Source organism: Protopterus annectens, chromosome 5.part0 (genome assembly GCF_019279795.1).
Source record: "Protopterus annectens isolate FY-2018-M chromosome 5.part0, PAN1.0, whole genome shotgun sequence".
Lineage (NCBI taxonomy): Eukaryota > Metazoa > Chordata > Ceratodontiformes > Protopteridae > Protopterus > Protopterus annectens.
In genome coordinates, this window is record NC_056735.1 from 1898799257 (window position 1) to 1898813113 (window position 13857).

At 38.9% G+C, this 13857-nt stretch overlaps 1 protein-coding gene across 1 annotated transcript in view; it reads left to right on the forward strand.

Moving 5' to 3' along the window:
* The window catches only part of COG3 (component of oligomeric golgi complex 3), a 1722808-nt gene that overhangs the window by 661319 nt on the left and 1047632 nt on the right, over positions 1-13857 (forward strand). The gene's annotated exons all lie outside the window — the stretch shown is intronic.

The window sequence follows — 13857 nt, forward strand, 5'->3', positions numbered from 1 at the left end:
TTGCTTCATTGTGTCAGTGTACACAGGCAGTTGAGATTTTATCTGGATAAGACCAAGTACTTCAGAAAGTGTAATCAGTTGTTTATCTATTTCTCTAAAGCCCAGTTGGGAAAGCCAGTATCTTTAGCCTAATGTAAGTGGCTCTCTGATTCCATTTTATCTGTATACAATTAGACTTCTGCGGTGGTGCAGCAGTAACATTGTTGCCTCACAGCAAGAGGTTCTTCCGTTCAATTCCCATCTGGAGTGCGGGGAGTGCCTTCTGTGTGGAGTCTGCATGTCCTCCCTGTGGTTGGGTGGGCGTTCGAAAGACATGCGTAAATGGGCATGCCTTTAGTTGAAGGTTGAACGTCGAGCTGGCACTTAGGCGTTCATGAAAATCTACTGCCAATCATTAGCAGACCGGAGTTCCACTGTGGCGACCCCTAACTGGGGAAAAGTCGAAAGACAACACACACACAATTTGAAAGGGAAGGATTTGCCTTGCAAACCAAAGGGTCATTCTACTAGAGCTATGGCTACTGCTTCAGCCTTCCTCTCAAGAGCAGCTATAGATAACATTTGTGCTGCTGCTGTTTGTGTGGTTCCTCAAACCTTTGTGTCCCACTACAAGTTGGATATACAGTTAAGTTCTAGAGCCTCTTTTGGTTCCACCATATTGCAGAATATGCCTTCCTTGGGCCTCCATAGAGTGTTTAGTGTGGCTGGGGACTGTGTACCACAGGCTGAATGCAGATAGAAAAGACCACATCCGATATGAAAGGTATGTACTTAATACAACGAGAGAGCTGTGTTCTCTCTTTTCATTCATTTCAGCCATGCTGCCACCTGCCTTTCCTGTATTATGTTCCCTTAGATCCTTGGTTGACTGAGTCATGGAAGCTGTTGTTTTCCTCCTTTTGTCTGGGGGTCCTTGTGTCAGGTTGTTGGAGTCAGCAGTGAAAATTCTTTGGGGAGAGGCAAACTCGATCTGAGGTTAGTATGTCAGTGATACACATTCTGGGTAGAAGAGCAAAGTTCGGGGAGCTGAGGCCTTTTGAAAATGGCTCGTCTGTGATCCAATAACCTACAGGCTAAACCAGATGGAAACAAACAACATGAATGTATAGTTGTGGTAAGTACATAATTTTCATTTTTCACAAATTTAATTTATTTCTGTGAAATTTAATTCTTCTCTTTTTCTAAAATTCCACCTCCAGTTCTTTTAGCACCTTTACAATATCCAGTGTTTCAGTTACAGTAGGTTTACATTTTGATTTCGTTTTTCTAGTAATTGCTTTTTGGCAGCCAGTAACGTTAAACTTAGTAAGGCTGCACTATTTCTGAAAATTCTGATCCTATAGCTTTTAAAGTATCTGCAACCTATTACATTCTGTACTTTTTTCCATTTGAAATTTAACAAGTTTGCTTATTCATTTTCAGTATTTCTTGCCAACAATCTGACTTGCACTCTTGATTTGCAATTTTGTCTCTTATGCATTTTAAGACTTTGCTGTATTAGTTGTTGATTTTGATAGTACCAACAAACAGCTCATTTTTGTACTTTGTTCAGCAACGTGCACATCATTTGAATACACTTGTTTACCTTTTACACATCTTTGCTAAATATATTTGTCTACTAAAGATTCTACAAATGTTTAAAGACGTCACAGTTCTTATTCTCATACCTATTGTGACTTCCCCTCTCTGGGCCAGTAATCAAGGAGCCTGAATCTTCACCACTGACACCAGAAAAGGGACATTCACTTGGAACAGGAATATATTCACACAGTATTTCCAGATGCAGCTCTCTGCATCAAGCACAATTTCTTTTAAGAGCACACAGGGAGCACGCACAATCTGGGGTCTGGATTTCTCTCTTTCTCTCTCTCAGGCTCCAATGAGACTCCACTGGCACAACTGTAGAGTTGAATCCTCAGCCGAGTGTCCAAGCCAAGTCCTCCAGCACCCTCTATGTGAAACCAGTGCTTTGTGCCTCTGCTCCAAGCAGCCGACACATACAATCTTTGAGATTTGATTTACACACACACACACACACACACACACACACACACACACACACACACACCTGGAAAAGGTGGCACAGACTTACTAGCTATGCCCCCTTCTACCCAGACTATAAGGTAGATGCACTGCCACTAGACAATCCAAAGCCAGTTACTGTAAGGCTGTTACATGGGCACCCAATTATACTGAGTGAAATTAATACTAATACCAATGGTATTATAACCTGTACCACACAATACAGATTATATAAATAAAATATTCAACAGTGAAAATTATGCAAGTACATTATTCCAGTACAAGGTTTGCAAGTAAAAATTAACAGGAGTAAAGTAAGATATACTAAGCACAATAAATGGTGTAAGCAATAAAGGTTAAAATAGGTAACCAAATTGCAGTGCAAGTAAGAGATCCCAGAAACTGAGGCAATAAAAAGAGTGGTAGGAATAGAGGAGGTAGATAGGATCAAAGTGGCAAAATTATAGAAGAATTGTTAAGAAGTTTAGTAGGAGAATCAAAGCAGTAAGTTTAACAAGTTACAATTAAGTAATTTAATTTCATACTATTTTTTTCAAAGTTAGGTGGACTGAGATTAACCTCTTTTCTTCCAGTATCCTCTGTTAGAATATTAATTTCAGTATTTAAAATACAGTGTGCCATACAAGTGTATTTCTTTTTCTGTCCAGCAGGACACATTGTTGGTACATTTTTAACACAAGCAGCTTTACAAATACATTTTTCAACAGAAACATCTGTACAAATCAGTTTTTATAAACAAATGACGTAAAGTCTTTATAAAACTCCAGCTAGCTTTACTGGCATATGTTACATATTCATTGCCCTACTTCTCCATATATAACTGCCAGTACCTCACACTCCTATAGCCATACCTAGTAGTATGTGAGACTTGAATTTCAGTTACACAAGCTTTTATTTTGTCTCCATCCATGTTACAGTGCATTGTCATTTGGCTTTTTCCTATTCTTTATTGATGTAATTCACCCTCATGTTGTTGTTTTTTTTTCTTTTTTATTTGACTTGAAAATTCTGTACAATGATTCCTCCAAGTTAATCCTTTTAATTATGTACCGGTTTTCACTTACTTTGCACTCATCTGTAGCTTTTAAGAACACTTGTTGAATAAATGTCAAGTTCTTAGTCTCACAACAATTCCTGAACTTCGTTATTACTTCTGATATTTTCTTTTTCTCCTGTTCAAGAAAAATAAAAGTATTAAATCCCTCCAAGTCTTGTTCCTCAGTGGTATGCACGAATGGAGCACATTGCACCTTTACAGTTTCCACTCATATTAAGGAATAATGTGAATTGAATCTAAAGGTATGTGTCTTCTTATAAGGCTCCTTGAAGTAATATAATTCCTGATGGTTACATTTGAAGCATTTCAGGTAAGCATTGTATCTCTTTACTTTCAAACATATACGCGCTTTAACATAGGTTTGTTTACTTAATTTCATAAAGTGTGAGATCACCCTCCTATGGTTCTTTTGGGCTTGTTTCATAAGAAACAAATTTGTATGAAAAGGTTATGTACTTAAAACATGAAATATTCTACATTGTTGTTATATGTGACATCAGGAAAATGTAAAAAGGTAATAACTGATGAATGTACACTTTGTTGCAAATCAGCAATAAAGCAATTCCATGTTAAGTTTTGTCTAACTTTGTGTGTGTGTTGTATAGGGGATGTCTACTTCTGTGTCGTGCACTGTATTTATTTAAACACTGGGAGATTTAAAGTGTGTTCTGTTATATAGAAAAGTCTGAGGATTTTTCTGTAGCTTGATTTTGGCTGATTGTGACAGAGTCTGAGATCCTGTGCTGTAGAAGAGAATACACCCCATGATATGTACCTCCCTGTAGTTAGCTCATCATCATTTAATGCTTTATACTCTATACAGGACACTGATTATTCCACATTTTCTTCCCTGTATTCTGCCTGGTAGTGCGATGTATTGGGGAAAAGGCCTTTCATACTTTGGATGTGTACTACCAGCCAAGATGTTCATCATGTTTCACTGTTGCAGTCATTACACTCTGATTATCCTGCTGGCAGGCTACCCGCAGTCGGCCAGAGTTCCAAAGTCTAGGTCCGGCGTCGGTTGCTGTCGCCTCTTCCCTGACATCAGTGCGCCACGGGTATAAAATATGCAACCAACGCCATTTTCTTCAGTCTTTCTTGCTGCGGGGTGCCCGAAGCAAAAGCAGTTCGCAAGTGCCAGTCGGCCGACTCCTGAGATTTTCGAAATCGAGTTTCAGAACCGAAGTCTTCAATAAAGCTAAGTACCCGTTGAAACTTTTCTTGCTTCAGACCGATGTCAGTAAAAGTTAACAATTGTATTTCTTGTGGGAAGCAAATACCTCATAAGGACTTTCACTCTTACTGTATTCCTTGCCTAGGCCCTGAACACGACGTCACTAGTTGTCGATTTTGTGGTAGATTCAACAAACGCACTATTAACCGTCGGTCTGAGTTTGCTTCACATTACTTTGGCCGGAGGTTTAACTATATAATGCCGTTGGAACAACCGACGACCAGAATTCATAAAGCACGCAAAGACAAGGAAAAGGACAGGCATCCGAGGTACAAAACCGATGACGAAGCCCCTTCTAGGCCAGCCGCCAATTCTCAGTGAGGCACTTTCGCAGCCCCTGACACCCCCTACCTCAGAGCCACAGGCTGTATCCAACTCCCACGTGGAGACACCTAGGCCTCTGGAAACTCAAGGTATTGGGCCTGCGGAAACGATTTCCTCAGATGGGTCCGGAGCCGCTGTGCAAGCTCAGCTTCTGAGGGTGTTTTCAGACCTTCACAGCTTACTATTAAGTCCTCAGCAGCAGCCAAGGCAAAGTCAAAATCACCATTAAAGACAAGAAAACAAGTACAGCATCCTCCAGGACAGTCATCCATGCCAAAGAAACTGATGCTTAAAATGGCCGAAGATTTAATTACTTTGATCAGGGGTTCCCATCCCCTTCCTGATAAAAGGCCTAGGCAAGACACTGACTATGATTCCTCTGACCAGGTTTCTATTTCCCCTGATTCCTCTTCTGATCAGGGATACTCTCTCCCTCCCTATGAGGATTCTGATGCAGAAGAATCTATACCTTCAGCCTCTTCACCTGTGGATTATTCTTTTGGGGAAACCCTGCACACCATGAGGGAGCATTTCCATTGGGAGAGCCAGGATTATTCAGAATCCAGTAAAAGGCTCAGAGATTTTCTTTTACTGCCTCAGCACAGGCCCCTGTGCATTTTGGGGTATGGACATCTCCCATTCCTAGGGTAAATCAGCAGCAGCTCACTCCTGAGCAGCCTAATCACAGGTGCCTGACTGAATTACCAGGACATGAGTTAGTGGTACAGAGACCAAAGAGATTCTGCTGTTAGTCTTATTCCAGGCCCTGTAGGGTTATTTGGCCTAAGTTTTTTTTTTTTTTTTTTTTTTTTTTTGGGGGGGGGGGGGGGGGGGCACTGGTTATTCCCACATCAGGGCTTACAGTTCAGGGCCTGGATTAAATGTTTGTATCTGCTGGAAACATGAATTGTGGATGCAAAATTGCAGCTTTAAGAAACATGGCCTGATGTTAGTAGTTGGTCTTACACATGCTTCACTTGTCCCAGGATTGGCATTATCAGGAGTAGTCTGGAGTGCTAGATTTGTGTTGCCAAACTTCATTTACTTTCTTTACTTTCCCATCACATGCTTATCTCAACACAGGCTTGTTCCTGGAGTTGGTAGGGTGTAGGGGACTCTCTCCAGCTTAGGATTATGTGAGGATTTTGAGGACTCAGAGACTGTTGTCTCCCGTAAAGGTAAGGACAGTGACTCTTTCTCATCCTGCAGCTTCCCTGGATGGCCTGCTTAACAAAAAAAAAAAAAATACTTAAGGTTCATGTGATGGTCTGTGGCCTGGCCTTTGGCCCCTTTTCCTTTCCCATAAAAGCTCCTTAATGTGCATCTGGGAGAGGTGGAGGAGGAGCAACAACCTTCATCTCACATAGAGCTTATCATTAAATATCATTAAGGATGCCATTCATTCAGTATGGAAACATTCAAGCTATGCTGTTGTGATCTTCCAGTCTAGAGAGTAAATGCTTTGTAGATATGAGTGGATCAACTCCTTGACTTTATCTTCAGGTAAATCTTTTATCATCCAACAAATGGCACAGTCCTAGAAATCTGGAGTCTGCAAGACAGACGTCAGTGTACGTTTCTGGTCATTAGCATAGCTTGGGTGGTGCAGAGAGAGTAGTTTTCCCATGTGCAGGGTGTTAGGGTGTGCAGTTGGTTGATGCCAGTTTGTTAGTATTGTAATACTGACATTCATTTCCAGACAGACATTTCTGAATGTATGAAAATTCATTCCGATACTACTAATCTGCTTTTGAGGTCAAGACTGAAGTGCTTGCTTCAGGGCTTCATGTGTGGTTTGCACTGTAGTGAGTTACTTGCCAGAAGCTGTAGCAAGTGGTTTGCTACTTTTTTTTTTTTTTTTTTTTTTTTTTAACTTAGACCTTTATTGTATTTATTTATTCTTCTCCCCTTGAGGGAGATGAAGAACATCATATCAGTGCAAAATTACTGACTTTTTTTAAATGCTCCTCAGCATTGACTGCTGATAGATGTGGTCTAGTTAGACTTCACTAAGGCCTTAGAACGAGTGTGGTAGGGCATAGCGTGAGGAGCTGGGTTGCTGCATGTTTGACAAATAAGCTACAGATGGTTACTGCAGAATATTTAGTTACAGAGCTGTTTAGTGTGATGTTTCCCATGGGTTCATTATGAACTTTTGCGAATTTAATTACATTGCATGGAAACACGAGACAAAACTATGACTAGAGGGAATATATACCAGTTCTGAAGTCGCAGAGTATTTTCCCCTATGGTATAGTGCAACAGTGTCATTACATTGCATTTGCTTGACTGCAAAAGGAGACAGTAATTATATTATTTTCATCTTTACTACCTTTTCCTCCCCCAAAACCACCTTACTCATGTGCTAACCCTAACCCTGCCCCTGTCCTTAACCCCAGCCCTACTCATTACCTTCTAAAAAAAACCTGTTCTGTAACAGTACCACTCGCATCCACTTCAGTAACATCACCATATTACCCCAACAGTATGCCTTCCCCCGTAGCAAGACCTTACTCTAACCAGCAAACATTGGACCTACACTCCCATCTCTAATACCAAAACTTTCAGCATAGCTGAAATTTCTGCATTAAGACACATGGCTATTTACCATAACTAAAAGCATATTCCCTGCAACACTTAAATATTTATCATTCCTCATTTTGAAAACCCCAGCAGTACTTTCAGTAAAAAGACATAGCAGTTTACTCTGTCAAGAAAGTGAGCATTTGGTAAAGTGGACCACTGACACACACACACACACACACACACTATATATATATATATATATATATATATATATATATATATATATATATATATATATATATAAATCTGTGTGTGTAGAGAATGGGAGATTGGCTGTTTTTTTTTTCTTGCAGATTTTACTGAGTGATTTGTTGTTTTGACTTTTGTACCTTTTGGTTTGGATGTTAGTTGGGATATTTTGCAGGAAGCTTCATCTTTATATAGGTATCAGCTGGGTTTGAAAACGCTTTGTTTCAGAAATATAGCCAAACTATCCACTTATGCTGTGCTGTGCTGATGAGGGCAATAAAAAGACCAAAACTTCCATGTCCACAGCGAGAGGGGTTTGGGTTTGTTGGCCTGAATGTAACCATAAAGACTTGTAAAATAAAAAAAAAGTCATGGACATGCAGAATCCATGTAGCTGAAACATTTGATGTCCTTAAGGGTAATTTGCATGTATCCCATTTGCCTCCATTACAGGAAGTTTAAGGCATTACTCAGTGAAAACTCTAGCCTGGCTGTAGTTTCCTTGCAGTGTGTGTGTATGTAATATATATATATATATATATATATATATATATATATATATATATATATATATATATTAGGGTTACCACCTGTCCCACTTTGCGAGGGACAGTCCCTCTTTGAGCAGTTGTGTCCTGCAAAAAAATTGTAAAAATGGCAAATGTCCAGAGATTTTAGGACAAAATTCTTTCCTATATTTTTTGTAATAGTTGTATAAAACAGTTTTTCTATATGTGAAACAGCTAAATGTTATAAGAAACAGAATAAGCAACTAAAATGCTACAAGAATAAGCTTTTATTTAGGCAAACAAGTGAAGTTCTGTCCTTCATACTGGCCGTGGGTATGATTCTGCCGGCAAAATCTGACGTTTGTACCAAAAATGCCCCACTTTTGGCATTTGAAAAGGTGGCAACCCTTATATATATATATATATATATATATATATATATATATATATATATATATATATATATATATATATATATATATATATATATATATATATTAAAAATTAAAACCTTACTTTAAATGAAGAAAAATGCTAATAAAACTTTTTTTACTGGTGAAAAAAAAATATGGAGTAAAACACTGAGTCCAAACTGTTGTTAAGCGCTTTCATGCCTTTATTGAGATAAGGCACTTATTCAGAACTAAATGCAAATGTACAGAATCAAAGATAAATACTGTGCCCGAAGCAGGAAAAAAAAAAAAAAAAAGAAAGCAGAAAACAGCTGTTTCTCCTGCGTCATGCACAGTATTTATCTTTGATTCCATACATTTGCATTTAGTTCTGTAGTTCTGAAGACGTGCCTTAAATCAATAAAGGCATGAAAGCACTTAACAGTTTGGACTCGGTGTTTTATTCCATATTTATTTTTTTTTCACCAGTAAAAGAAGTTTATTAGTTATATATATATATATATATATATATATATATATATATATATATATATATATATATATACATACACATACATATATATACACACACACACACACACACAGATATCTCTCTCTCTCTCTCTCTCTCTATATATATATATATATATATATATATATACGTGTTGAGCACACACCCTCCTCCATTTGGGGAGATTTCCCTGTAGAAAATACTTTAATAGCATTGCACCAAGATTTGACATTGATCGTATTTCTTGTACTTTTGTACTTTATTTTCAAAGTTGTAGGATTTTACTGCTGTTTAAAATATATCTGAACAAACAGCAGGTTCTGCCGGCCGTCTAATGCCATCGATATAGTTGCAGTGGTAATGGAAGGGAATGAGTCTGAGAAGGGATTTGGAAAGGCTGACCAAGTGGGCAGGTGATGTTCAGAACAGTAACTGCAAAGTACAGCACTTAAGCTACAACAGCCAGCTATCCTGGCATGAAGTGCCATCAGCTGGGGAAGGAGCAGCAAGTGGAGCTTACGGCAAAAGCCCAGGAAAAAGTACTGGGACTGTTGATAACATTTGGAATAGAGTAACAGGAGCTAGACTCCAGTGGTGATCTGACTAGGCCACACTTTAAAAATGTGCTCTACGCTAACATTGAACCTCCACCCATAACATGAACAGTACTAACTAATGCAAAACCTTTTTTTGCTTAATCAGGGATGCCAGCAGTTCTGTTGTATTTAAAATTCATTATTACAAAGAATTTGAGAAAACTACATGCTTCCATTCTTTTGACATTGTGCTGCCCCCTCACCTGTTAGCCAGAATAGTTGAGGACAGTTCTACCATGCTGGACATTTTTTTCCAGTTTTTGTTTCTAGAATTTAAGGCTATAGCTGATGCAAGTATCTGATATGCAGACATTTGGTTCTTGGAGCATGCCATTTCCAAGCACTGCTGTTTTTATGTTCACTTAAAGATTTTTTTTTTGTATAGGCTCCGAAAACTCTTTTATTATTAGCTATATTTACATTCATTTTATTGCTGCAAAGTGCTGGAAATGTGGTGGTACGATAAACATTTTCTTTATAATGGTGTATGTCCTCCATCCACTTATGCAACCATGAAGTTGGGGTGGAGGGGTACATGGAGTGTCCATCCAAGCCATTGGCATGTCGGGGAGCAAGCCTGCTTCTATGTCAGTAGCATAGACATTCCCTCTGTTGTGATGCAGAACCCATGTTACCACTTGCAAATGAGGTTAAGCTGCATTAAAAATGCCCTAATGGCTACCAGGATTATGGCTCAACAATTGGCTCTCACCTCACAGAAAGCAAAGGGCTGGGAACACCTGTTACCCTATAAGGAACAAGTGGGCCACAAGATCATGAGGAGATGATGGTTGGCAGGCAACAGGGGTGCACAAAAATGTGCAATAAAAAAAATAATGTTTCTTTAACTTTGTCTGCTTTCAAAATATAAATAGCTTCCAAACGGGTGACGGGAACTGGCAGCTCAAGTGTTAGTCTGCTGAAGTACAGTCACGATGAGAAATGTTTTAATCCACAACTCTGTCAAAATCCCAGTATTTATTTTATTTATTTATTTTATTTTATTTTATTTACTAGGGTTAAGCTTTCATCAAGTCTGACCATTTGCAGGCTAAGCCTGGGCTACATATATATAGCAACAACAGTAAAATAACAACAAAGGTATAACTAAATTATACAGTATAGTCGTCGTCTTCTTTCGACTACTCCCGTTAGGGGTCACCGCAGCAGATCATCTCTTTCCATTTCTTCCTGTCCTCTGCATCTTGCTCTGTCACACCAACCACCTGCATGTCCTCTCTCACCACATCCATAAACCTTATCTTAGGCCTTCCTCTTTTCCTGTTACCTGGCAGCTTCATCCTTGGCATCTTTTTCCCAATATACTCTGCATCCCTCCTCAGCACATGTCCAAACCAACATAATCTTGCCTCTCTGGCTTTGTCTCCAAACCTCCCAACCTGGGCTGACCCTCTAATATACTTATTCCTAATCCTGTCCACCCTTGTCACACCCAGTGCAAATCTGAACATCTTTAACTCTGCCATATGCAGCTCTGATTCCTGCCTTTTTGTCAATGCCACTGTCTCCAACCCATATAACATAGCTGGTCTCACTACCCTCTTGTAGACCTTCCCTTTCACTCTTACTGGTACTCGTCTGCCACAAATCACTCCTGACACTCTTCTCCACCCACTCCATCCTGCCTGTACTCTCTTCTTCACCTCTCTTCCACACTCGCCATTATTCTGAACTGTTGATCCCAAGTATTTAAACTCATCCACCTTCACCACCTCTACTCCCTGCATCCTCACCATTCCAGTATCCTCCCTCTCATTCACACACATATATTCTGTCTTAGTCCTGCTGACCTTCATTCTTCTTCTCTCTAGAACATATCTCCACCTCCCCAGAGTCTCCTCCACCTGTTCCCTACTCTCACTACAGATCACAATGTCATCTGCAAACATCATAGTCCACGGGGACTCCTGTCTGATCTTGTCGTCCATCACCATTGCAAATAAGAAAGGACTCGGAGCTGATCCTTGATGTAATCCCACCTCAACCTTAAACGCATCCGTCACTCCCACCGCAGACCTCACTGCTGTCACACTACCCTCGTGCATATCCTGTACCACTCTTAAATACTTCTCTGACACTCCCGACTTCCTCATACAATACCACAACTCCTCTCTAGGCACCCTATCATATGCTTTCTGTAAGTCCACAAAGACACAATGCAACTCCTTCTGACCGTCTCTGTACTTCTTCATCAACACTCTCAGAGCAAATATCGCACTGTAGTGCTCTTTCCTGGCATGAAACCATACTGCTGATCACTAATCATCACCTCCTTTCTTAACCTAGCTTCCACTACTCTTTCCCATAACTTCATGCTGTGACTGATCAATTTAATCCCCCTGTAGTTACTATAGCTCTGCACATCACCCTTATTCTTAAAAATAAATTATACAGTATAGTGCCATAACATAAGTTTGATGTAAACAATTTACTGTTATTTACAAGAAGGCATAAAAAGAAGTAGAATCTGGAGTGTACACTGCATAAGACAGGTATTATAGATGAGGTGTAAATATGGTCCAACCAAAAGAAATGACAGTTATATACATTCACAGAGGGAACGTTTAGCGGTGAATAGGGAATATGGATGCCAACAGTTCTGGTGTACTTAAAATTCATTTTTACAGAGAATTTGAGAAAAGTGCATGCTGCCTTTCTTTTGACATTGTGCTGTCCATCACCTTTAGCCAGTATAGTTGAGAAAAGTTCTACCATGGTTGTCGTTTTTTTTCAGTTTTTGTTTCCAGAATTTTTTAAGGATTTGGGCAATGCAAGTATCTGTTGTGCAGGCATTTGGTTCTTGGAGCACGCCATTTGCAATCACTGATGTTTTGATGTTCATTTAAGGATTATAGCTTGCTTTAACATTTTTAACACTTCAGGACTATGTGTTTCAGTCCATTTGCCTTTCAGAAAAACTCTGTTTTTTTGCCTTTCTCTAAGGAGATTTGTGGATGCTTCTTGGGATTTGTCTTGACTGTATATTTGCTGCAGGCGACCCTTTGAAGTATGATGTATTAGATACATGAATACTTACCATGTCAGGTGATCTTTGAGAGGGTAGTTTATGGGTATCTTCTTATCTATGCTGTTTTTTTGCCTTCTGTTGGGTGACCCCTGTAGCTTCTTTGAGCAGGGACTTCTTCATAAGTATTCAGAACTTATAAGCTTATATACTTTTGTATTTTTTTCTTGTGGGTACAACTCATACATGTTATGTGTAGTTTAGGACTGTAGAATATGAGATTGGGCATTACTAACTGTTTGTGTGCAGAGATATCACAGCATGTGTCTGAGAAGAGTTTGATACTGGTGCTTGAGTGAAACAGCTTGAAATGTTTGCCATGAGAGGATCTTAGGAAGCAGGCATTTGCTTGTGTACTCTGTGGAGAGGGCCCTTTTTGAAGATCAAACCAATGTGGTGAACACTGACATATAGTGTTACTGATTCAGCAGTCTTTTCTTAGATGTGTCATTGTAAAGGGCTGCTGAAACAGACTACTTGCATTTTGTTTGGCGTAATGTTTGGAGTGTTGACTGGGCATTAATAGTTACTTTGGTAAGAATGTCTCTGATGATTTTTCAGGACTGAATGAAAAAGGAATAACTAGCTTGCTTTAGAATATATAGTGTATTTATCTGTGTCAGCAAGAATAACAAACTCTCATAGTAGCTTTTGAAGGTGTGCTGTATAAAGCAAGCTCCTACAGTAGTATTAACTTTGATCTGTACTGTTTATGGCTGTATAAACTGAAAATATGCTGTATTGAGCCATTGCTGCTTACATATACATGTACATCTTTGTATAATACATATATAGCATGTATGTATGTATTCATATATCTGTATCTATATAGTGCATATTCATGTAGACATACAATTGTGTATATCTAGGCACAGGCACCTAGACTGTGGGGGCATGTTTTTATATTTTATACACACGTGTATTTGAATTGTATAGTGTGTGTGTGTGTGTGTGTGTGTGTGTGTGTGCGTGCATGCTATTATACATAAGTATACTCCCCATGTATTCTATGTATCCATTTTTCTTTGTTTTTATATTGCACTAGTTTTTCATCAGTGGGCTGTGTCTGACTGTAACTTTCTACTAAATGGAGCTTTAGGTAGTCTGCACACTTTTTTGTTTATTTTAATGCATAGATTGTCTTGCTGGTTTTGTGTTTCTGAATTATTTTTATGTATTCATTTTTTTCTGTAGTGACACTTCAGTTTTGGTATGTTGTAATAGTATAATGACGTGTGTGTCAGAATTTGCAGGTTAGTTTTTTTTTTTAGTTTCGATCATTAGAACTTTGGTACTTTTGCTAACAATGTTTTTTTTTTCTGATTGGCTAGTTTCAGTCAATGCTTTCTTGTTTTTAATTATATTAA